Source organism: Rattus rattus, chromosome 11 (genome assembly GCF_011064425.1).
Source record: "Rattus rattus isolate New Zealand chromosome 11, Rrattus_CSIRO_v1, whole genome shotgun sequence".
Taxonomy (NCBI): domain Eukaryota; kingdom Metazoa; phylum Chordata; class Mammalia; order Rodentia; family Muridae; genus Rattus; species Rattus rattus.
This window is the reverse complement of record NC_046164.1, coordinates 40,765,496-40,792,194: the sequence shown is the minus strand read 5'-3', so window position 1 is coordinate 40,792,194 and position 26,699 is coordinate 40,765,496. Positions and strand designations below refer to the sequence as shown.

At 36.8% G+C, this 26,699-nt stretch overlaps 1 protein-coding gene and 1 non-coding gene across 9 annotated transcripts in view; one reads left to right on the top strand and one right to left on the bottom strand.

Moving 5' to 3' along the window:
* Positions 1-26,699, top strand: part of Epha5 (EPH receptor A5) — a 353,750-nt gene that overhangs the window by 97,307 nt on the left and 229,744 nt on the right. The gene's annotated exons all lie outside the window — the stretch shown is intronic.
* LOC116913039 lies at positions 7,231-7,337 on the bottom strand. Its single transcript, XR_004389576.1, has one exon. It is a non-coding gene; the product is annotated as a U6 spliceosomal RNA (small nuclear RNA).

The following is a 26,699-nucleotide window of genomic DNA, read 5'->3' as shown; positions in this document are numbered from 1 at the left end:
ACATGGTATTCAAAAATCATGCAAACACACCCATATGTAAACATGAACACACCTATGAACATAAGTAAATAAAATGTATAGTCTCCTAGGTACTCAGTTAATGACATTATTTTCAAATTGTATTTACATATGATTTTTTTTTTCTGAATGGCATGCCAGTTATTTTAAAGTAAGAAAATAGTAGGTCACTAACCCAGGTATATAGTGTTAATAGAAAGTGTAGAAAGTGTGCCATTAACAATCACAATAAAATGTCATTTATCCATGGTCTTTTAACCAGCTCTCACTACCCTTGACCCAATAATTGTTTTTCCTTTCTTTCTATTCCTGGACCTGGATCACATTTTAATTTCAGCTTTTAATTTTGTGATGTATACATGCTGTGTTTGCACTTAAGGCATTTCTGTGTAAGAGACAAAATGTTGTGTGGATGGAGTTAAATCTTTTCAGAGCACGAAGATGTCTTCATCTTTGAGCACTATGAAGGTGTAGTTTGGATACAAAGGGAGGAAAGAGAGAAGGGCCCCAGATTGGGGAAGCAAACATTAGAGCAAATGACCGTTTGACTGATGGATCACTCCATTTCTTTGATGCGTTTATTGGTAAGAAGAGAGAACGAATCCCACGATCTTGCTGTGTGATTGTAAGGGGATTAATAATGCTCTACTCCATATGCATAAGGGCTTTGCCTCTGATAAATACGATAGTATGTTGAGATATTTCTAAGATACAGAATCAAAATGTTCTTTTCTGTTCCATGGATTGGAAAACAAGTGATGTGATTTATCCATTTCTGAGAGTTAATGCCACTTTTCGTTCCTATCCCAGATACTTTCATGTTTCGCCAACTGAAAGTGAAATAATTATTTGGTCTTGTGCTCATTTCGCCCCACCTTCACCTAGTCCCTCCATTTTCCAAGCTTAAAGCTTCTTTATTTAGGAGCAGCCGGCCTGCGTTGTTTATTTATTTAAAAATCTCTTTAGAAGGTTCCGCGTGTAGTCTGTTTCTGCTCTCTTGGTTCAAGCATGATTTAATATGTCAACATGGGTTTGCTTAACTGCATTTGACTGTCTTCCATACTTTACTTAGTTCCAAGCAGTCTCCTTTTTAAGCCCGTTGCTTCTGAGATAAGTGAAATGTCATAACAATGCAAACTCCTTCTTTTGTGACAGCAATAGATTTTCTTTGACACAGTCAGTGCTTAACATGGGGTGGGGGCAGAATTTAAACAGTCATCATAGACTACACTGAAGTTAACATTGCTATTCTTCAGGTCCACACAATAGAAATTATGATCGAACCATTTATTTAAGCCAGAAAGAACATCACTATTTTCTCAGGACAAAAATGGGTTTAGATCCAAAATAAAAATAAAATACCGTGAACAGGAAGAAAACATCTGCTAACGGTACTGCCATAATAACTTCCAAAGAGAACACCTTATTGCCCCAGTTTCGTATCTTCCAAGGCTTTTTCTGCCAGAGCCTGAATTATTGCTTTTGCTACATAGCTTTAACAAGCCATCCACAGTAACGTTTTTTCCCATTTCCTCTCGAAGTAGATGTCAGAGTCTCTGCTAAATAGGTAGATCTTTGAAGACTATTGTCCTAAAGCTTACTTGGCACAAACAAAATCTGCAGGACGCGTACCAACATCAATGAGCAGTTGAAGCAAACTAAAGGTAAAGCCGATTCGTTCAAACCAAAATGGGGGTAGCCAGTCCATCAAAGACTCACAACGGATTTAAGTAATTACCCAGGATGACTTAACCTAAACAGTTCTCAGAAATTTGAGGTGTGTAGTAAAAAAGGAAGTGACACCGGAAATAACAAGAACTACACCGGAAGAGACAGGTTGCTCCAATCCTGTTGCTTGATTGGCAAGACTAACCAGAGGTCTTATTCATCAGTCACTTATATGTTCCAGGAAAGAACTGATCCAAGGGGCAGCAAGATGCTCTCCTGCCTGTCTGCCTGTTAGGAACCTTATTTAACTGGATCAAGCTCTTGATCACCCAAGAGGGCGTAGTTTGCTTTTCATCCCATATCTGGCATGACTGGAAGATTGCTTATACCCTTTCAATTTACTCTTATGTTTAAGTGTTAGTTAACAATTTTAAACGGTTCTAGTACTCTAGCAACACGCCACATCTCGAGCGTCTGTTTCTATTTTCAGTTTTCACACCTGCATTTGTTATTGTGAGCAACACCCTGTGATGGTGACCTGCCCTCCGAAGGACAGAGTGTGAAACTATGACATGAGGCACACCCCTCCCCCATTCTCTCCACCAGGCACCTCTGCGTGTCAAAGCCTGGAAACTCCAGTCTGTTTTCTGAGTGTCATTTGTACGAATGGAATAACCGCACATTTGATCTGAATTTGACAGAAGTAAAGTTGAGCAACTAGGCATGCTACTGCAAGGGATGAAATGTGCTACAGGATCGGTGAGCTCATTCATGAAAGAGAGAAGGCATTAAGCATTCAGGAAGCACAGTCTGGGTGAGAAATCTGAGCTTTGGGGAAAATCTGATGAAGGTGAACTTTTTCACAAGGGCATTAGCCTGTCATGGAAGGGAAGGTGGCTTGAGTTCCCAGCCTGAGGCTCAAGAGGGCATTGGTTATATTTACCTCTCGTTAGGAGAAGGTTCAGTTAAACAAGGACGGTGACCTTGTTCTACAAAATACGCAAGTGTATTAATGGGAGCAGTGTGACTTAGAAATAGAGTTTAAAAGGCAATCGCATAGTAGAAATTATATGGATCGAGTAAGACGTATGATCTGGAGTCTCAGACTTGTCAGGATATTTGGGCTGAGTGGATAAGGCAAGAAGAGGAGACGGCACGTAAATACAGAACTGCTGTGTGCCTGTGCTGTTAGAATGTTTTATTCATGTTCTCCGCTAAGTATGACAACATCCTGTGAGCCAGTTTCTGGGGCAACTGGAGCTGAGAAAGTTAATTTTAGCAGGATCACACAAACCCAAACGCGGAAGTGGTAGCTGATGTTTGTCCCCAGGTGTTTGTGTCAGCCAGTATCTTCCTTCCAAATTACATGAAGATTCTTTTGGGACTCTTATTATGTGACCTGTACACAAGTCATCTGTGAACTTAATGTGCTGTCCTCTGTGGGCCGCAATGAAGTACAAATGAGAGTGGTGTCCCAGGAAGAAACAGGAAGGAGGTGTAGTTCAGGCCCTATTTTCAGATATCACACCAAGAAAGTTGGAATGAAACATACAGTGACATGGAGAATAACATTTATTATACAGATAATTAGTCTTGCTAGATTGTTCAGGAAGTAAAGGAGTCTGCCTTTGAGCCTAAACTCCGGAGTTCTGCCCCGAAGCCATGTGATTACAGGAGACATAGACTCTCACAAATTGTCCTCTCACGTCCACACGTCTGTCATAAAATGCATGCCCACTCCCTGCAAGTTCACATGCACATGCACATGCACATGCACATGCACATATACAGTCATGCACACACTGCAAATGCAATGTGTAATGATAGGAAATTGGAATGCTAAGGAAAATAAAGAAGTGGGAATGTTAAAAAAGAATACCCAGTATTCATGTCTTTTCCTGGGCATACAAAGCTTCAAGGTTATGGTTCACAAATAGAAAAACCTTTATATTTTGCCAGGCTTTCTATGAGCAAATCTAAACGAAGAGTAAGTTATATTATGCATAAAACCTGAATGCATGCACCTGAGAAAGAATTTGTGTCGGGATGTTGTAACTTTTCAATACATTTCCAACTTCTTTTGTCATTTTTTCTTGCATAGTAAAGTTTCTCTGGGTTTTTGTTTGTTTGGTTGGTTTGGTTTGGATTTGGCTTGGTAATTTATGTACCCAACAAAGCTTTTTGTTTTTTGAATTTGTTTTCTGAAATACCAGAGTGACACTTTTTTCAAATATTGTGCACGCTTTTGCTGTTTCTACTTTGTTTTGGGTGTGTGATAGAGAAATGATGCAAAAAGAAATGGGCATGGAGACTTTGAGGGAATTCAAATGTACATCATCCTCTATACCTTGTTGCCCAGTAAACAAACACATTTGTTTTTCTTTCCATTGTAATTGCTTCGTTGGCATCACGAGAAATAACAATTACTTTATTAGCTTGACTTATATATGGAGTCCTGTTTACTGGTGGTTTTATTTATTTATTTATCTAGATTTTTTTTAAAAAAATTTGCTTTTTATAACATCATTTGCAACCACCAATCATCAAGAATAACATGAAAATTGTTCAAAGTGTCTTGGCATAGACTTTTGTTTCTGTTGTTGCATGATATCAGAACTCACAGAACTATTTTTAATTTCAAAGTCAATTGAAAAAATAACAGAAATAGTTTTCTTCCCTAAACTTGTATTTGGACTTGAAAACTATGAGGTCTGACAACTAGATCAGAATGCTATTTTAGGTTTTTATTAGCTATTATTTTCTTAATTTACTCTACTCTTATTTTCTACAGTTGAATACTTCTCTTACACATTTTCTTAAATATTTTTTTCTGTTGTTTCAAATCTTGTATATATGTATGTGTGTGTCTATATCTATCTATCTATCTATCTATCTATCTATCTATCTATCTATCTATCTATTCTTCAGGGAACCTGTATATTGTCTAATATTTTTCTTAAATATTTTTCTGTTCTTTCAGAACCTCTATCTCTGTGTTTGTGTGTGTGTGTGTGTGTGTGTGTGTGTGTAAAATTTTTCTTCAGGCAGCCTTGATTCCTTACGAAAAGCTGTTTCAGTAGTTGTTTTGATTTTTGAAGTCACTGTCTCTTTGTTAAATCAGAGTCAGACGATGAAGCTACTGTGATATGTCAATATATTGCTTTGCACATGAATATTTGCTAAATGTTCATAAGATTTTGTTTCTGTAAAATAGCCCATCCTTTGTAATTTTGTTAAGAGTAATGATGATAATGTGAGTGACTGTATAAGTAACTTTTATTTGCCTGACATAACTGTCATCAGCTTAAAACTGACTAGGCTTCCTCTGTCTAGTTCTTTCTGAACTCTGGCTGGCTGGTTCAAGTCAGCTGCAACTCAGCTGTTCTGGCCCAAACTCCTCTCTAAGCTGACTGCTACAGTCTGGCTTCTCTCTGCTTGTCAATCAATTTCTCTGCTTGGCCTCAAACTGTGTTCTAATCTTCTGGCTCCCTCTCAGTCTCTGTCTACTTCTGTCTGCACCTGTGTCTAGTGTCTCCTCTTACAACCTATCTCTTTAAAACTGTTCCTCTAAAAACTGCCTCTGGACTCCCCAAACTGAGCTTCCGTGTACTACTCTACTGCACTGTCTTCTCTACTTACTTAGTCAACCAAACCGACCGAACAGAACTGACTCCTGAGTCCCGGTATTGAAGGCATGTACCACCATGCCTGGATCTAACTTTTCTGTAACTGACCCTTGCTGTTGGTGGGTCTCCTAAGATGGCTCAGGAGAATAAGAAGTGTGTCACCAAGTCTGAAGACCCGAATCTGATTCCTGGGACACATAGGCTAGAGGCACAGACCCAGCACCTTTGTGTTGTCCTTATGACAGAGTTTCTTGTGCAAGCACAGAAAAAATTTTAAATATATATAATATGTACATGTATAAATAAATGAACTAATAATTTAAAACAAAAATTTAAATAAAATGTTGTGTAAGATAAAGGTTATAATAGCATGTACAAGTTCTAAGCAAGTTCAATTTCCATAATGAAGATGTGAAATAGGACTGAAATCTACCCTTAGCTGAGGATCTATTTGCAATTAATAGCTGCTGACCCAGGGAGACCAAAATAGGTTTTCTTTACTAATGTTGTCACTGATAAGCTGACCATTATCAGTTGGAAGTTCATACACGTTTCTTTATGGTTTCTATGATCTCCCTGAAATGGGATTTTTACCCGGATTACAATAACTAGGAAAAAAAATTTCCCGCTATGGACTGATCCTAGATTGAAAGGTAGTTGGTGACCCTTGTAATTACTTTTCCACTATTTCTTCCACGATCAGTGGCTGCTTCTTGCCTGAAGATACAGTGGGAGTTAATTGTCTCTGGAAGATATGAGTTCACGCCTTCAGTGATGTAGCCGCTGATGACTTGCCCATGCTCCAGTAAATAACCCTCATCTATGTTCATTTAAGCCAAATTAATTAAACATTAAACTCATTGCAAAACAGTCAAAAAGGTGAGGACATTAAACTAGGAAATTGGTGGAAAAAAAGAGTTCACTAGGGGCAGGATGTGGATAAGTAATATTCTACAAGCTGGGTTACCTTGTCTGGCCTCAGTGGGAGAGGAAGCACATAACCTCACAGAGACTTAAAGTCCCACGGTGAGGGGGATACCTAGGGAGGCCCCCACCTTCTCAGAAGGGAAGGGGACTTGGGAAGAGGGAAGGATTGTGGGAGGGGTGACGAGGAAGAGGACAGTGAGTGGAATGTAAAGTGAATATGTTAAAATATTAAATTAAATAAAAAATAATAAAATTTAAAAAGAGAGTATTATAGGAGTGCATATGACCAAAACATACTATGCAAATGCTAAGGTATCAAAAAATATGTTAAATTCTTTGTGCTCATTCTGCTACTTTATATTCACATTAGAAAAAATTACACATATTTGAGTTGCTTTGTTATCATTGAGCATATGTACTTGGTAAAAATAGATGAATACCACCAACTGAAATTTAAAGATATCTTTATTATTAAACTTTGTTCAGGAACCTTTTGAAATATGAATCTGATATACCCCATTCCTGACTCTGAAGGTTTCGTGTGGTGGAAAGAGATAGCTGGGGATATTTTTCTACATTGTTTGGTGATTTCATTTATATTTCTCTAATTTATGTGTCTGTTAATGCATATTATACATGTGTATATGTATGTATATATGTATGTACGTGCATACTCTTTAACACACATATATAAAATAACAAAATCAGAAAACATTATATATAATCCAGAGACCAGTAAGGTAAAAATTGCCTAGACAACACAGCGTGAATGGTAAAGACCTGTGTAATCAATCTTGAGTTCCCTTTGAGTTCGCTGTCACTGCCGGACGTGAGGCCTGCCTTAAGTGAAGTTTCATACCCAGTGAAATTTGTTTTCTAAAAAGAGGAAGAAGGAAGGCCTGGGGTCAGACTAGGAAGGAGATGGAGAAAATCTGGGAGGAGCTGAGGGAAACCATGATTACAATTTATTCTTGAAAAATATCTATTTTTTTTTAATGTGGAACGCTTCACAAATTTGTGTGTCATCCTTGCACAGGGGCCATGCTAATCTTCTCTGTATCTTTCCAATTTTAGTATATGTGCTGCTGAAGCGAGCACGAAAAATATCTATTTTTACCAACAAAAAAAAATTAGAAGACAGACAAGTAGATATTTGGAGTATATTTACATGAAGTACATCCAAAATGATGGTTTGAATATGATAGTAAAAGCACTAAAGTGTGATATTGTTAGAAGTTAGCATATTTTTGCAGACAATAATTTTGTTTTGCATCAAAAAGTTTGCTCAAAAACTGAGAAGTGTTATGTTTTGAATTAATGATGACCATTTGAAAATTTTTTCTTTGTGAATAGGAGGTACTTTTTGCCTATTTAAATCATTTTAGGAGTTTAATAGGAAATAAATTTGTAGATAAATAAATTAAAAGAATGAAACGAATTATGGGATTTACTAAATTAGTTATTTTTGAAGTATCATAAAAATAACATTTTAGCAAAGTAACCCATGTGTGATTCATTAATTAATATTGAACAATGTCATATATATAATATCCATAGTCTGCCAAGTCAGAAAATGTAGAATTTTTACAATGTTCTTTCTTCCTTGCATTGCTTTATGTGAAAATCTATAACAAACATGTCTTTCTTATAGAAGAAAATCAAAATGAATGTGTTCAGGAGAGTGATAAGCACAGCCATTGGGAAAATTGCTGGACCACAATCACATTAGCCTTCTTGTTCTACCTTATCTTCCTGGAGTACAAGGTTAATTAGTACCATGGGCTGTATGCATTATTCATCACTGCAATCAAGTCTTTATTCTGCTGAGTCTTTATCCAACCGCAAACTGTTGTTCTTCTCATAAAAAAAATCTTGATCAAGTATTGTTATGTTTAATTTCACTATGCTACACCGGTGAAATATATAAATTAATTCATAGATACATTTTCTAAGAGCACCAATGTAATCTACAGAAAACAATGAAAAAGTAATGTCTTTTAGGACACAAGCTAGTAAGATAATGATGGTCAATCATTGTTATTTATTATGTTTCTATTTTCTCACTTTTAATTCATTTTATTTACAAGGAAGAATTATCAATGCTCTCATTAGTTGCAATAATTTCTCTTTAAATATTATGAGCTTTTAAATGGTGTTCGTAGGATTAATTTCATCTCTCTCTTTCATTCTCCCATGTCTATAAAACTCTTGTGCAAATAAATTTTGCCATTTTTTTTACAATAGCTTGTATCACTTTCAGATAGAACTGTTCTATGGTTTCAACATATTTTAATTGAATTTAATAAACATAATTAAGTATTTCACTTTCTCTACTGACTAACCATTTAGTTAGAATTTTGTGATGCGATTCAAATAATGAAATATGTTTTTACAGGAATAAACCTTCTCCTCTTACGTGGATGATAAACATCATAGTCAAGAAAAAATAGGTAATTTTAAGGGCAATATAAGATTATCTTCTTACTATTATTATGTATTCAGAGTTTTAGAGTAGTTTTGGACATTTATGATGATTCATGCCTATAATTCCATAATTCAGAGAGCTAAGACAAAAGGAGTCATACTATGTAGTCTGAGCTACATATTAAAATATTATTTAAAAAAATTGTTGAAACCATAGGATGACAAACTTGAAACAATCCCATGTTTATTTCCTTTGGTTTTATTCCACTGACGACTTCAGGGCATGTGGTTTTTCTAACCATAAAATTCCTTTAGATGTTTCTGCATACCTTACCAAACTGAAGCCATGTTATTGGGTTATTTCAACTTCATCAAAATACTTTATTTTACTTGCTTTTTTGTTTAATTCCTATATTTTCCTGTGGTAAGATTAAAATAATATTTAAATTATATTAAACCTTTTTGACCTCCTTTCCATTCCTAGCAATTGTTAGTAACTTCTGATAATAAACAAGCAGTAATTTATAATTTTCTTTTTCAGAGAAATAAGTAACCCAAAATATGCTCTGAATAAGCAGCGGCCAGTTTTACTTATCTGATGCATATTTTCCGGTTAGTCTCAAGTACAGGTTTTAAAAGGGAAAGTTATGTAAGGTGTATCTAAAAATGCCTGCTCCCCTGACGAAGACTAAAAATATAATTCTAACACTTGGAAAATTAGTCATAGATTGTTTGTCGTAAGGAAACTTAAATAGACCTGAGTGCCCTTCTGTGCGTATGAATGGTGTATTTTTATTTATTTTATCCTAGTTTAATTCAAGAAAATTAAAGTACATCTCATAATCTGAGATACTGGTGGGTAATTTTACCACTGCACGCTTTAACGCAACTGTAACACTAAGGGTTGAGGCATTTGCATACATAAGTTTCTAACTGTTTAAGCACAGATAGCTTTTTCATTTAGCATTTCAATTTTCAATTGATTTCATCTAACTTTAAAATGTTTGCTTGTAACAATTACAGTGGAACATGGTTCAAACACACAGTGATTTCATGACTTCATGCAGTAATTGGTTTTCCATCTAGAATGACTTGGCCATTCAATAGTTAATGTGTCAATGACTTACTTAGTCTTGTCCTAGATTTAATTTAAGGAAGTAAAATACATTGAAGATATTTAAAGTCTAATGAAGATTTACTCTATTGCAAATTAATATAAATATAAGTGGGAATATTCGTACGTGTTAACAAGAATAAAAAATAAAATAAAAGATTCTTGAGGCTGAAGGTTTTAAAGACAAATTATTTTTGGTGTACATAAAGACTACAGACCTACAGATTGCATAAGAGCAATTGAAGTATCAAAGAACTCAGGCTGCTGAATGGGAACCTAGGTAGGGAATGACATTTAAAAGCTATCATTGCCAGAAGCAGAGGGGAGTGCAGAATCACTTTAACTTGAATCTTAGTGTCAATCCTTGAATTCAGACACTGGGTTTGAAGTACTTCCCCTCTACCCTTCTTAATTAATACTGTATTCTCATTCATAAAAAGGAAGATCAGGAGTTTATCTTCATGTACATTTCACAAATACACGTGGTCAAGGAACTCTTGTTTTACCCACGTCTTACCTAATTCTTTCTGCCCAGACAGCAAAGTTTGGAAAAGAAAATAATGAGAGAAAATAAAAACATATTCACTAGAAACAACACATGAAGATCGCTGGTACTTTTCTCTAGTCTGGTGAGGATCTAAGATTTTCTTTAGTGAAGATGGCCAGAAGTTTTCATTTTCTATAAAAGAGGGTAGGAGGGTGGTTACTGTTGGAAATTTTCTTCTTGATTTTATAAAGAAAGGAGGGGAGAAAAGAATTTGGATTTGTTTTTCTTCATTACACTCATCTTAGAATAATCCTTATTGCAAAATGATATGTTTTATGTCATATATTCCATGTACTTTGATTTTAGTGTTCTGCTTCCATAGCATGTTTTCTGTTTCCTAAAGATCTTTCGGGGATATTCATAATTTGTCCTTTAATTTACACAAAGTCTAGACAATAAATGTGAGCACATTGTAAATATGAGAAATAGAGTAATACACACCATCTTTAGATCTAGAAAAGTATTGATTTTAAACATAATTTTACAGTGTTCTTATGGAAACCTTTGCTATTAGTGGTATACAATGGCCTGGAAAGTTTGTAAATAACAGATCATTGAGGGAAACATATGAAAATAATGTTGTTTGAATAAAATGTTCACTGGTTTGGGCTTGTAGACTATAATCAGAGAATTGAATCATCAGTTTGAGAAGAGAATCCTTCATTTAATTTTATAACACAAATTAAAGTAGTATTTCTGTTTCTATAGTGCAACAGAACATGTCATAAGCATTAATATTGTTTTTTCCTTGGTTATATCATTTTATTTTTCTTAAGTCTCTGAAACAATTTCACTCATACTTTTGGAGGTATAATATTAGTTTAGCTAAAATTTTATTAGCAGCATTAGTTTTAAAGGTAGTAAAATATTAAACTAAGTAAATCTTGATGATTGAATTTTTCTTGTTAAATTCTCATTAATGAAGTGTAGAATTCTCTTTTTGAGATTATAATATAATTAAAATATTTCGCCCTTTTCCTTCCACCAAACCCTTTCAAATAACCCTCCACTTCAAATCTGTGCCTTCTTTTTACACTAATTGTCATCATATGCATACATAAATATCATATACGTTCCTAATTATAACCTGCTGAGCCCATATACTATTACCTCTATGCATATTTTGAGGTCTGAAAGTTTGCCAGTGGACCAGCAATTTGTGTACTCTTCTCTGGAGAAGACCACCTCTCTTGCTCCCAGCATTCTTTAGTTGCCTATAATTCTTTGTGTAGGATTGAGGTCTTATGGGTTTTCCAATGTCCACTTTTGCATGTTCACTGGTGTGGTCAATCATGTTTGTGAGATTTTATGGACTATTTTCTGATATTAGTAGGAGACAATCTCTAGCAGATTCCAAGATCCTCGGCCTATTAGAGTCTCTCTTCTTCAGTGTTTCCTAAGACTTAACTGTGGGATACTTTTGTAATTGTATTTGTAGGGACTGGATTCCACAAGTCTCTATAGCACTTATTTGTTGTTTTCATCTATTACAAAGAGAAGTTTCCTTGACAAAGAGTGAAGACTACACTTACTTGTGGCTATAAGATCAAATGTTTGCAGATTTTATTTGAGGTTTATTTTAATAAAGTAGTTGTTATGAATTCTTCTCCGATGACCAAGACTTTACTCAGATTGAATGTTTGCTAAGTTTACAGCATCAGACATGGTTTGCCTCAGGCTGAGAATGTTTAAGTCCATTTAAACAGCTGTTGATTAATGCCAATATACATGTATGAGGAATTATAATTCTGCAACATGGCTGCTCTGGCAGGGGATCACATCCAAAGATCTAGGTCTTTGTTATCTAACTGGAGTACAGACATACCTTCAATATACAACTTTATTCTCTCCTCAACCCCGAAATAAAGTCTAATTGAAGGACAAAGTAATGAATCAGACAGATTTGACAGAGTGAGTCAGAGATGCGATATGCCCAACTCTCACAAAAACAGAACCGGAAAGGAATGCTACTTAAGAGTAGAGCAGGAGAGAAAGTTGAGTCATTTGTGAATCAGTACAGTAAATGTAGTGCAATAGAATTTAGTTAGTTCATGAGTTCATGCTGTTCAGTGCAGGTCAGCAGAGGCAGCTGAAGCCAGAGAATACTAAGGAGTCAGAAGATTAGAACAAATTGCCAGAGTTAGTTAGTTTGAGGCCACGCAGAGCAATTCAGTGGCTAGCTGAGTGAAGCAAGTTTGAATCAGTCAGCTTGGAGAGGAATTTAAGCCAGAACAGCTGAGTTGAACCAGCCAGCCAGAGTTCAGAAAGAACTAGGAAAGGTGAGCCGATTCAGAAGTAAGTCTCCGAGGCTGAATACATTCTAGATTAGATTGTACAGAGGGTAGCAGCTTCCAGATTCAGGCCTAGTAATAGATGGAATAGAGAAAGCAATGCTCTGGGCTCAGTCCAAGCCATGTATTTGCATACCTTGAGTACAGTTCTCACCGTACCCCTTCATCTGAGGAAATAAAAGCTAGATTTACACACCTGTGTCACCACTGTACCCTTATGATAGCTGGTCTTTGATGTAGTTCATAGGCAACTTAGTTGACTAAGTCTATTGGTCTTGTCTTCCTCTGAAAACTTCCATGTTTTTTTTCTCATCATGAAAGCTATACTTCAAGGTAGAAGACTTCACATCAGTTATAGCTCAGGAGTCTTTTGGCTCTGATTCAGAGGCACTTAATATCCTCAGCGCTAGGGACTTACTCTCAACCTCTGTGGGATAACCATGGGCAATAGAAGCAGAAGTATGCTTTAGGAGTACCTGACCAACAATTCAAACAAGGTTTCTTATGTGCAGAATAGGGATTTTCTTAGATGGCCTTTGGGTCTTGGAGGATTGCTATCAGCCTAGGTAGGAGAATTAAGTTTATACTATTTACATATCTTTACACACACACACACACACATACACACACATCTATGCACATAAATCTATTATGTTTACATGTATCATAGTAGGGATCTTTTGTAAATAGTTAATGTAATCTTTTGAAATCAACCCAGAGCCTCTTTTATTTGAGAATGAAACTGTTGTGTTATTATCTGGTTTAATAAAATGTAAACTCTTCCGTATTCTCTGTAAACATTATAGATAATCACATCTTTAAATACTTTAAAATCTTAATCTGTATTGCTCAAGCTTGTATTTTCCCTTCTGAGAATCTGACAGTTTTCAGTGAGAATCACTAGCAAATTATCTTATCACTTAAGGAAACCTAAATCGTGCTGAGAGCAAATGTAAGTTCAAGTACACCTGCCTTCAAATCCTTACTCACAGACAGAAGAGAAAATTTCAATTTACATCTTGCTTTATTCTAGTTCTCTTTGTTTGCTGTGGTGCTGCCTCCTTCAGCCATGACTATGCAAAGACGTGCAAGCCACTTAGTACCAAGCTGCATCCACATCACGTCACTTTGCTTTCTTCCTTGACCCAGAATTTGTTGGCCACAGCTACACTGAAATGAAAATATATTAGTATGTCAAGAAAAGGAGAAAAGAAACACAAATGTAGGTCATAATAGAGAATCTGCTCCCAAATATTTTTAATTTTACTACTTAATTTATGAGTAAGATATTTTAAAGTATTATAAAACACAGAAATGTGGCAAAACAATGAAACCATAATCTTATTTATTTTATCAATGTTTATCCATCTCACAATATAGCGTAAGATAGGCTCTGCTCCCATAATCTTAAATTATCGAAGAGCCTTCATATTCTTTGTTTATTTTTGTTTACTTATTTAGAATCAAGAAATAATGATAGTGACAATATACTAAATGTTCTGAAAAAAATTATACATGCTCATAAATATCCCTATTTATTTATTATGTAGTTAAAGACCTATAATTCCTATAAGAGTTGTTGAATGAGCATAAATACATTAGCAAATATAAGAAAAGCCCTGCACCTGTTAACTATAAAATCAAGATTTGCTTAACAATTTCTACATTGAAATACCAAATAGATTTTTCCTTACATTGAGCTGCCTTTCCTATTTTAATGTCTAATTAAAGATCAAATTATGGTAGTTCTTGATCACTTCCAAATTTGTACTCTTAACTATTTTTCAAAGAAGAAATGTTATACTGTAAAATGTATAACTATAGGTTTAGTGAATAGGCTAGAGGGATTATACAAAGTCATTTAACTGTGACTCTCCATTTAATTGTGTGAACAATCATTATTTTTAAGTCCCCATAAATATTATGCAGGCATTTGGTAGCACAGCTCAATGGCAATTTATTTAAGTCTTTTATTGACATTTTAATTTATGTACACTTATGACAGTAGAAGTTATTTATTCATTTATTTTACAAATTTGCAGTGCTTTAATTACTGTCACCTTTTTGCTTTCCTCAAACATCTATGCCTTATACTATTCTGAACATGCATAGTGCTAAAGTTGGTAGACTTGGTTTTCTCCATCCCTCTGCTTACTGAGCCTGGACAGCCACCATCACAGTTAGTTGCTATAGCCCAAGGTTTAAGCCTGATACAACTTGTAGATTTCTAATATTTTCTTTCTTCACTCCTCCTCTGAATGGAGTTTACAATGGAAAAGACAGGATGGAAAATACAACTATTGTTGTGTTGAGTAAGTCCTGTAGAAGTGTATAAGTAGCAAAGGTGACGAATATTCCTCATCTTTCCCCCTCTCCCTCCCCAAAGTCTCTCTATGTAGCACTGGGTGTACAAATGCTTTCTATGGAGACCAGACTAGCCTCAAACTCACAGACCCTTTTAGGTGCTTGTGTTAACAATGCCTGTCCCCATGCCCAGCTGGATCTCTTAATAGTATCTCTCAAAGCAACTGACAGTGAAGGTTTGAGGATCTCAGTACATGATCTGAAAGCAGCAACAGTGTGTGTTAAGTAAAATATAATAGTGCACAGTTTATCTCTTTTTCACGACATAAATGTGAACAAATAACGAAGGAGTCCTGGGTTGATGGAAACTGTTGGTCTAGTGGGAGTTCCTTAACCTGTGAGAGAAAATGTGGGTGAACTTCAAGTGCAATGCTAAGTGATGTTGTCCTTTTTGTTGTTGTTGTTCTTTACAGGGATTTCCACCAACGCTAGCTCTACATCTAGATTGTAAGCTGCATTGATTCATGTAGCAATGCTTCGCCTGTGCTTTAATAATCCTACTTATTTCAAATCAAAGTATGAAAAATGGAAATATGCACAACCTGTTTATAACTTTACTATCCAAAAGGGAATAATGAACTTAAAATGTAATAATTGTGTAAGTAAACTAACTTGAATGGATTCTTGGTTATTTTTCTTTGAACCCTGCTTCAATCACAAGAGAGTCTCAGTAAATATATACTAATTTAAGTCACAGGATACTCCTCTTTCATGTGGCAGCACAGTTCTAACCACAAACAAATGACAGAATTGTCATTAATTTGTAATATGTTCGAAGTTAACTACCTAGTCGTCAGATGAGTGCTAGAAGCATTAATTTAAAAATGATATGTTTTAAGTACTATAGTCAAATAGTTAAAACTTTCCAAAAATGGTTTTCATTTAAAATTTAAACTAAAATACAGAAAATTTTAGGTAAATAAATCAAAATTATTGTAATAAATAGTTAAGCACAATAAGGAAAAGAATATTAAAACAGTAATAAATATAATTATCAGGCAAAATCCTTAGTTTGTGAAATCAGTCTTAGCAATGCTTCTCCATGGAGTTGGAGAACAATCAAATAGACAGACATCTTCTGAGCAAGAGTGTCAGAAAGTCTAGTATCAATTCAGAAACACAGGTTGTTTTTCTGAATTTCATAAAGAATCTTATTCATCTCTCCGTGTGAATGTGAGATTTTCATTTCCACACATAGACATGGTGTAGGTGGCAAGGGAACAAACGTCAGGATGTGTGAAGCCCGGGTCTGAATTCCCTGGGTGCTGCTCTCAGTGCCACTCTATCCCAGCCTCTCGAGCGTTTCCGGTGTGAGTACAGTAATAACGTAAGTTGCGATCATTAGTGTTAAGATATAAAGAAAATAGAACAAAGCCCGCAGCGAGCAACAAGAACTTTTATGCTTTCGTTTTCATGTTTCCCTTGAGGGAATGCCTGTACCTGGGAGGACAGGTAAAGTCTGCAGGACAAATTTACCTTATTTATTTGATTCCAGATTGAACTCTGTGTGCAAGAGCCACTGCTCTAAATTTCTGTACTTGGACATGGGCTTTGTGAGGTCCCTGAGGTAGCTTTGTTGTGGTAAAAACAATCTTGTTCTGTAAGGTACTTCCTCACTCACTCCTCGCTAACCAATTTGTTGGTTGAATGAATATTTGAAGAGATGGCAATAGAAAAAAAACCTGTTTGGTGACTAATAACTTCACATTCTAAGTGTGCCATACTTAATTAATCGCTCAGTTTATAAGTGTAAATTTCTCTCAAGCAAATACACCCAGGAGGAGTAGAAGGCAGGAAATAATCAAACTCAGAGCTGAAATCAACCAAGTAGAAACAAAAAGAACCATAGAAAGAATCAACAGAACCAAAAGTTGGTTCTTTGAGAAAATCAACAAGATAGATAAACCCTTAGCCAGACTAACTAGAGGACACAGAGAGTGTGTCCAAATTAACAAAATCAGAAAGGAAAAGGGAGACATAACTACAGATTCAGAGGAAATTCAAAAAATCATCAGATCTCACTATAAAAGCCTATATTCAATAAAACTTGAAAATCTGCAGGAAATGGACAATTTCCCTGGACAGATACCAGGCACCAAGTTAAATCAGGAACAGATAAACCAGTTAAACAACCCCATAACTCCTAAGGAAATAGAAGCAGTCATTAAAGGTCTCCCAACCAAAAGAGCCCAGGTCCAGACGGGTTTAGTGCAGAATTCTATCAGACCTTCATAGAAGACCTCATACCAATATTATCCAAACTATTCCACAAAATTGAAACAGATGGAGCACTACCGAACTCCCTTCTATGAAGCCACAATTACTCTATACCTAAACCACACAAAGACCCAACAAAGAAAGAGAACTTCAGACCAATTTCCCTTATGAACATCGATGCAAAAATACTCAACAAAATTCTGGCAAACCGAATCCAAGAGCACATCAAAACAATCATCCACCATGATCAAGTAGGCTTCATCCCAGGCATGCAGGGATGGTTTAATATACGGAAAACCATCAACGTGATCCATTATATAAACAAACTGAAAGAACAAAACCACATGATCATTTCATTAGATGCTGAGAAAGCATTTGACAAAATTCAACACCCCTTCATGATAAAAGTCCTGGAAAGAATAGGAATTCAAGGCCCATACCTAAACATAGTAAAAGCCATATACAGCAAACCAGTGGCTAACATTAAACTAAATGGAGAGAAACTTGAAGCAATCCCACTAAAATCAGGGACTAGACAAGGCTGCCCACTCTCTCCCTACTTATTCAATATAGTTCTTGAAGTTCTAGCCAGAGCAATCAGACAACAAAAGGAGGTCAAGGGGATACAGATCAGAAAAGAAGAAGTCAAAATATCACTATTTGCAGATGATATGATAGTATATTTAAGTGATGCCAAAAGTTCCACCAGAGAACTACTAAAGCTGATAAACAACTTCAGCAAAGTGGCTGGGTATAAAATTAACTCAAATAAATCAGTAGCCTTCCTCTACACAAAAGAGAAACAAGCCGAGAAAGAAATTAGGGAAACGACACCCTTCATAATAGACCCAAATAATATAAAGTACCTCGTGTGACTTTTAACCAAGCAAGTAAAAGATTTGTACAACAAGAACTTCAAGACTCTGAAGAAAGAAATTGAAGAAGACCTCAGAAGATGGAAAGATCTCCCATGCTCATGGATTGGCAGGATTAATATAGTAAAAATGGCCATTTTACCAAAAAGCGCATCTACAGATTCAATGCAATCCCCATCAAAATACCAAATCCAATTCTTCAAAGAGTTAGACAGAACAATTTGCAAATTCATCTGGAATAACAAAACCCAGGATAGCTAAAGCTATCCTCAACAATAAAAGGACTTCAGGGGGAATCACTATCCCTGAACTCAAGCAGTATTACAGAGCAATAGTGATAAAAACTGCATGGTATTGGTACAGAGACAGACAGATAGACCAATGGAATAGAATTGAAGACCCAGAAATGAACCCACACACCTATGGTCACTTGATTTTTGACAAAGGAGCCAAAACCATCCAATGGAAAAAAGATAGCATTTTCAGCAAATGGTGCTGGTTCAACTGGAGGTCAACATGTAGAAGAATGCAGATCGATCCATGCTTATCACCCTGTACAAAGCTTAAGTCCAAGTGGATCAAGGACCTCCACATCAAACCAGACACACTCAAACTAATAGAAGAAAAACTAGGGAAGCATCTGGAACACATGGGCACTGGAAAAATTTCCTGAACAAAAACACCAATGGCTTATGCCTAAGATCAAGAATCGACAAATGGGATCTCATAAAACTGCAAAGCTTCTGTAAGGCAAAGGACACTGTGGTCAGGACAAAACGGCAACCAACAGATTGGGAAAAGATCTTTACCAATCCTACAACAGATAGAGGCCTTATATCCAAAATATACAAAGAACTCAAAAAGTTAGACCGCAGGGAGACAAATAACCCTATTAAAAAATGGGGTTCAGAGCTAAACAAAGAATTCACAGCTGAGGAATGCCGAATGGCTGAGAAACACCTAAAGAAATGTTCAACATCTTTAGTCATCAGGGAAATGCAAATCAAAACAACCCTGAGATTTCACCTCACACCAGTGAGAATGGCTAAGATCAAAAACTCAGGTGACAGCAAATGCTGGCGAGGATCTTGGAGAAAGAGGAACACTCCTCCATTGTTGGTGGGATTGCAGACTGGTACAACCATTCTGGAAATCAGTCTGAGGTTCCTCAGAAAATTGGACATTGAACTGCCTGAGGATCCAGCTATACCTCTCTTGGGCATATACCCAAAAGATGCCCCAACATATAAAAAAGACACGTGCTCCACTATGTTCATCGCAGCCTTATTTATAATAGCCAGAATCTGGAAAGAACCCAGATGCCCTTCAACAGAGGAATTGATACAGAAAATGTGGTACATCTACACAATGGAATATTACTCAGCTATCAAAAAAAACGACTTTATGAAATTCGTAGGCAAATGGTTGGAACTGGAAAATATCATCCTGAGTGAGCTAACCCAATCACAGAAAGACATACGTGGTATGCACTCACTGATAAGTGTCTATTAGCCCAAATGCTTGAATTACCCTAGATGCTTATAACAAATGAAACTCAAGACGGATGATCAAAATGTGAAGGCTTCACTCCTTCTTTAAAAGGGGAACAAGAATACCCTTGGCAGGGAAGAGAGAGGCAAAGATTAAAACAGAGACTGAAGGAACACCCATTCAGAGCCTGCCCCACATGTGGCCCATACATATACAGCCACCCAATTAGACAAGATGGATGAAGCAAAGAAGTGCAGACCGACAGGAGCCGGATGTAGATCGCTCCTGAGAGACACAGCCAGAATACAGCAAATACAGAGGCGAATGCCAGCAGCAAATCACTGAACTGAGAACCAGACCTCTGTTGAAGGAATCAGAGAAAGGACTGAAAGAGGTTGAAGGGCTCGATTCCCCATATGAACAACAATGCCAACCAACGAGAGCTTCCAGGGACTAAGCCACTACCCAAACACCATACATGGATTGACCATGGTCTTCAACCTCATAGGTAGCAAAGAATAGCCTAATAAGAGCACCAGTGGAAGGGGAAGCCCTGGGTCCTGTTAAGACTGAACCCCCAGTGAACTAGACTTTTGGGGAGGGCGGTTATGGGGGAGGGTTGGGAGGGGAACACCCATAAGGAAGGGAGGGGGAGGGGATGTTTGCCTCGAAACCGGAAAGGGAATAACACTCAAATGTACATAAGAAATACTCAAGTTAATAAAAAAAAAAAAAATGTAAAAAAAAAAAAAAAGACCCAATTTCCTTTAGTACTGGAGCAGCAGGTAGCACAGATTAATCATTGAGGAAATATTTATAGGCTAACGAGGCAACACTGAAACAGAAAGAAAAAACAAATTGGGTAGTTTATTAATGCCACTAACTAACTGAACAATTTATTCCTATGTGTGGACTTGAAAGAAAGAGGGCCATCTCTGCAGGTATTGACTATTTTGTTTCTAATTGTTGTTATTTTGAGGATTTTTTTGTTGTTATTGGGAGGTTTTGTGGTTTTATTTTGAGTTTTGTTTGTTTGTTTGTTTGTTGAGAGGGTCTCTTACAGGCCCCAGGCTTCCCAAGTAGGCTAGGTTGACCAGTTAGCAATCCCTAGGCATCTGTCGGTTTTGCATCCCCAGAGCCCAGTGCATGACACCATGCTCAGTTTTTTAAAATGTGGGTTTTGGGGATCAATCTCATGTCCTCTAGCTAAGCCATTTTATCAGTCCCCGAACCAGTTAGTTTTAAATTTTAATGTACTCTTTATTTGTAATAATAGATAAATAAACAACCAAACTATAACTGACTCTCTTTCAAAAGGCATTGGGAAATAGTGAAGTAAATGCCTATTTCGTAAAACAGGGCTAATAAGAATGATGGTAATTTGCTGAGCTTTGTGAAGGTACAGGCATTATGCTAATCATTTTCATATACTCTCCTTTGTCTCTGCAATGATCAGGATATCATATTGCATGTCCATAGAAGACATTGGACATGTTTTGGTTTATGTACTGCAAACCATGGCCAATGGATCAAATCTGTTGTACTGTCTGCCATGGTACCATCTACAAGTCTCCATAAATTTTCATAATTTATAAATGGTTGGGGAAAGTTAAAATCACAATAATGTATTATTGCACATGGAAAATACATGATATTCACATGGCCTCATAGAAAAAGCTTTCTAGCAATGTATAAATGCTTTTTTCATTTATGTTTCTCCTTTGGATGCTTATATACTACAATGACAAGGTTCACTATTTCAATAAAAGCATATTCTATGTACAACAACAAAAAAAAAAAAGAAAGAAAAAAAACCTGTTTGGTGACTAATAACTTCACATTCTAAGTGTGCCATACTTAATTAATCGCTCAGTTTATAAGTGTAAATTTCTCTCAAGCATGGAGAGCTCTGCAACTGGAATGTTTCTAGATCTCACAGTTCATCCAATGGTGACAAATGTGGTGTGTTTTGTCCCTTTGCTGTAATTATTTGTAATGATTAAGCTTTGAGTTCTAGAGGTGCATTTGTATGTTTAGTTATAGTTTTTTAGAACTAAACTAAATTTGATCATGTTTGATTCCTTCATGGGGTTAGAAGTGGCACAATTTATATATGTAAAGGTTTTACTAGACCATTCCTATCACTATACAGATGAAGTCTTGGAATCTTGGTGGATACTCCCTTGTTGCAGAGTCTTCTGACACATCATTATCTCTAGGTCGAGGTATGAAGAATGGGGAAAGTGGATAATTTTATATTATTATAGAAGTGATTAGAGGGTAGCATTTGGACATGTTGAGATATAATACAAGAAGAGTTATTCTATTCCAAGGATTGTTGAGACTTTGTTACTTTTCATCCTAGTAATTGGGCAAATCTAATGTGAGTATGCCCTGAATTCCAGTGGCTGTTGTGACTGTACTTGTTCCTTCTGGATTCCTCGTGTCTCTCTGATTGACTCAATCGATCAGTTCTTCTCTGTTTCCTGTTGATTATTTCCTAAGATAATTCAATTAGTATTGCCTGAAATGTGTTGGTTTCTATGGCTAGAAACACACTCCCCAATTCAAAACCAATGTTTTCGTGGTTTAGTCAAATATCCCACCTCTCTGCTAAAACTTCAGGGCCTCACACATACTAGCAATATACCCTCACACAAGACATCAGCCCACTTGGTACCTCTTCTGTAGAAGGGGCAACTTTTGCCATCACATTCTGTCCTCTCAGAAACTGACTTTAGGGGCTATATAATCTTTTACTATATTCATATATTGTTAACTTAATAAATAACATTTCATCGTTACGAATGTATGCTCTTTTTCTAAAATTACGAAGCAATATGTTTTATAAACTTATAAGTGTAAAACTTCAATAATATGAATGCATATATCTGGAATTTTTCAGAACTTTTTAAGATTTTAAATACACTAGGATCCTTACAATAAGTACTCAGATGTAAACAGCAAATGAACAAGGCATCCATACTGTGTTAACTCACAATTTTATATTTTCGTGAATATAAATGTAGAATTTATATTGTGAATTCCATGTAGATAACCTGTAATGCATGGCCAAAGAAGTATGTTTCAGCCACAGGCCGTGAGAACTTTAGTGCACATAACTGTGCTTAATATTGCAGAAGACACTATCTTTCTAAGTCTCTCAATACTTTGATTTTACTTCACACATTATTTAATTGACTCATGATTAGAAATTTTGAAATACTACAGGGGCTCCAGTTTAAATATCCAGCTTCAGTCCTGTCTCCAGGCTGCTGTGTTCTTATCTCTAGAATCTCTGCTATGGAGCTTAAATGACAATTAACATGGGAAAAACAATGAAAACGGTAAGCGCGATTCTTTTATTCATTTGAATGACACTGACCCCGTAGACTCATATATTTGAGTACTTCATCTCCAGGGAGTGGAACTATTTGAAAGTCTTTCAAGGGTTAGAAGGTGTGGCTTTGTTTGGAGCAGGCGTGTCTTTATTGGAGAAAGTGTGTCATTTGGGTGGGCTTTGAGGTTTCTAGAATTTATGCTCTGCAAGCTTTGCTTTCTCTTTTCTTTCCTGAAGGATCAGGATGTAGCTTTCAGCTACTGGTCCAGTTCATGCTCGCATGCTACCACGATCCCGATCCGTAACAAAAGGGTAATAGACCAAGCCTCTGAGACTACCTTTTTGTTGTTGTTGTTGTTGTTTCATTTTTTATTTATTTATTTATTTAGACACTCCAGATTTTATTCGACTCCTGATCCACCCCCTGAGTGTTCCACATACCATACCCCCTCCTCAGCTACCTCCCCATACTCCCCCTCCCTCGCCACAAGGATGTCCCTACCCCACCCACACCACCAGACCTCTAAACTTCCTGGGGCTCCAGTCTCTTGAGGATTAGGTGCATCTTCTCTGACTGAACACAGACCCGGGAGTCCCCTGCTGTATATGTGTTGGAGGACTCACCTCAGCTGGTGAATGCTGCCTGTTTGGTGATTCAGTGTCTAAGAGATCTCAGGGTTCCAGGCTCATTCAGACTGCTGGTCCTTGTATAGAGTCGCCCGCCCTTCTCTTCAGCTTCCTCCAGCTTTCCCCCAATTCAACCAGAGGGGGCAGCCGTTCCGTTTATTGGTTGGGTGTACATATCTGCATTTGACTCTTTCAGTGGCTTGTCTGGTCTTTTGGAGGTCATGATAGGTCTCTGTTTGTGAACGCCCCATGGCTTCATCTTGGGCCTCCCCTTGAGCTGGATCCCACTTTGTGCCTGTAGCTGGACCTTCTTTTCCTCAGGCTCTTCTCCATTTCCACCCCTGCATTTCTTTCAGACAGGAAGAATTATGGGTCAGAGCTTTAGCTGTGGGATAGAAAACCCATGCCTCATTTGATGCCCTGTCTTTCTTCTGAAGATAGGTCCAATAAGTTCTCACTCCCCACTATAGGGCGTTTCATCTAGGATCCCCACGTTTTTTTGAGTCCTGAGAGTCTCTCACTTCCCAGATCTTTGGTACATTCTAGAGGGTCCTCCCACCCTCCTTCCTCCTGAAGTCACCTGCTTCCATTCTTTCTGATGGCCCTCAGGGCTTCAGTCCTTTTCCTCCACCCAATACCAGATCATGTTCCCCTCTCCCACAACCCCCATTCACTTTGCCTCCCCTGTTCCTCCTTCCTTCTCCCCTTGTGGTGGCTTTCTTCTCCATCCCAAGTGGGCCCTTCAGCTTGTTGACTATTTTGAGTTTTGTGGACTGTATCTTGGATATTCTGTACTTTTTTTTTTTTTTTTTTTGGCTAATATCCACTTATTAGTGAGAACATACTGTGTATTTCGTTTTGAATCTGGATCTGAGTTACCTCACTCAGGATGATATTTTATAGTTCCATCCATTTGCCTACAAAACTCAGGATGTCCTTGTTCTAAATAGCTGAGTCGTATTCCATTGTATAAATGAACAGCATTTTCTGTATCCATTCTTTTGTCGTGGGACATTTGGGCTGTTCCCAGCTTCTGGCTATCACAAATAAGGCTGTTATAAACATAGTGGAACATGTGCCCCTGTGGGATGGGGGGTCATCTTTGGGGTGTATTCCCAAGAGTGGCATTTCTGTGTCGTTAGGTAGGTCTATTTCCAATTTTCTGAGGAACCTCCAAATTGTTTTCCAGAGTGGCTGTAGTGGTTTACAATCCTACCAGTAATGGTTCCTTTCTTCACATCCTCACCAACATGTGTTGTTATCTGAGGTTTTGATATTTGCCGTTCTTACTGGTGTAAGGTGGATTCTCAGGGTCGTTTTGATTTGCATTTCTCTGATCACTGAGAACTTTGAACATCTCTTTAGGTGCGTTTCAGTCATTTGAGATTCCTCTGTTGTGAATTCTCAGTTTAATTCTGTACCCCTTTTTTTGACTGGGTTGTTTGGGTTTTTTTGGAGATAAGCTTCTTGAGTTTTTTTAATATACTTTAGATATTAGCCCTCTATCAGATGTAGGGTTAGTGAAGGTATTTTTCCCAATCTGTAGGATGCCAATTTGTCTTATTGAATATGTTCTTTGCCTTATGGAAGCTTTCCAGTTTCATGAGGTTCCATTTATCACTTCTTCATGTTAGAATGCGAGCCACTAGAATTATGTTTAGGAAATTTCCCCCTGTGCCAATGAATTCAAGGCTCTTTCCCACTTTCTCTTCTGTTAGATTCAGTGTATCCGGTTGTATGTTTAGGTTCTTGATCCACTTGGATTTGAACCTTGTGCAAGGTGACAAATATGAGTCTATTTTCATTTTTCTACATACAGATATCCAATTAGACCAGCACCACTTATTGAAAGTGCTTTATTTTTTTCCCATTGTATTTTTTTTGGCTTCTTTGTCAAAGATCAAGTGTGCATAAGTATGTGGTTTTTATTTCTGAGTCTTCAATTCTATTCCATTGATCTACCCTCTTGTCTCTCTACCAATATCACGCAGTTTTTAATCACTATTACTCTATAGTAGCACTTGAGGTCAGGTTTGTTGATTACCACAGTCTTTTCTTTTACTGTTAAGAATTGTTTTTGCTATTCTGGGCTTTTCCCTTTCCAGATGAATTTCTGTGTCTTTGAGGAATTGTGTTGGGATATTGATGGGGATTACATTGAATCTGTAGGTTGCCTTTGGTAGGGTGGCCATTTTTACTATGTTAATTCTGCCAATCCATGAGCCTGAGAGATCGCTCCATTTTCTAAGACTATCTTAAATGCTCTCTTTTATAAGAGTTACCTTGCTAACAGTATTTTTTTTACATCAATAGAACAGTGGTCAAAATTGACGGTGATATCATCAAAACTAGTAAAACTGTAAGTCATATGTACTCGATGAATAACTGTAGGATATTTTGAGAAAAGTATCTGAAATCACACCAATCCAATATACTCTTGGTTTGTGCCTGAAAACTGAAATATTTATGCTTTCTATTATTATTATTATTCTTTAATCTTTTTTATAGTCTGATCCTTATCCCCCTCCCAGTCTGCCCTCTGACTGTTCCATATCCCATACCCCACCCAACAACCCCCACCCCTGTCTGAAAGAGGATGTCCCCATCCTACCCCCACTCCACCCCACCTACCCAGTCCCTGGTGCCTCAAGTCTCTTGAGTGTTAGGTGCATCTTCTCTCCAATAAAATAGACTTTCAACCAAAAGTTAGCAAGTGAGATGAGGAAGGACACTTCATATTGATCAAAGGAATAATCCACCAAGAGGAAGTCTCAATTCTGAACATCTATACCCAAATACAAGGGCACCTACATTCATAAAAGAAAGTTTACGAAAGCTCAAAACACAGAATGAACCCCATACAATAATAGTGGGAAGCTTCTACACCCCACTCTCACTAATGGAGAGGCCATTGAGACAGAAACTGAACAGAGACACAGTGAAACTAATAGAGTTTATGAACCTAAACTTTCTTTAGAGATAAAGCTTTGAAAGATCATCAAAATGTATTGCATGATTTTTTAAAAAAAATTAAAGTACTTTTATTGATACATTTTATTTTGGTTATACTCTTTTCCTTCCATTTACTTCCATATTTTCAAATGTGTCCTTGTTCAAAAAACATACAAATTCATCCATACTGCATAGTATATAAGGCAACCATCTTATAC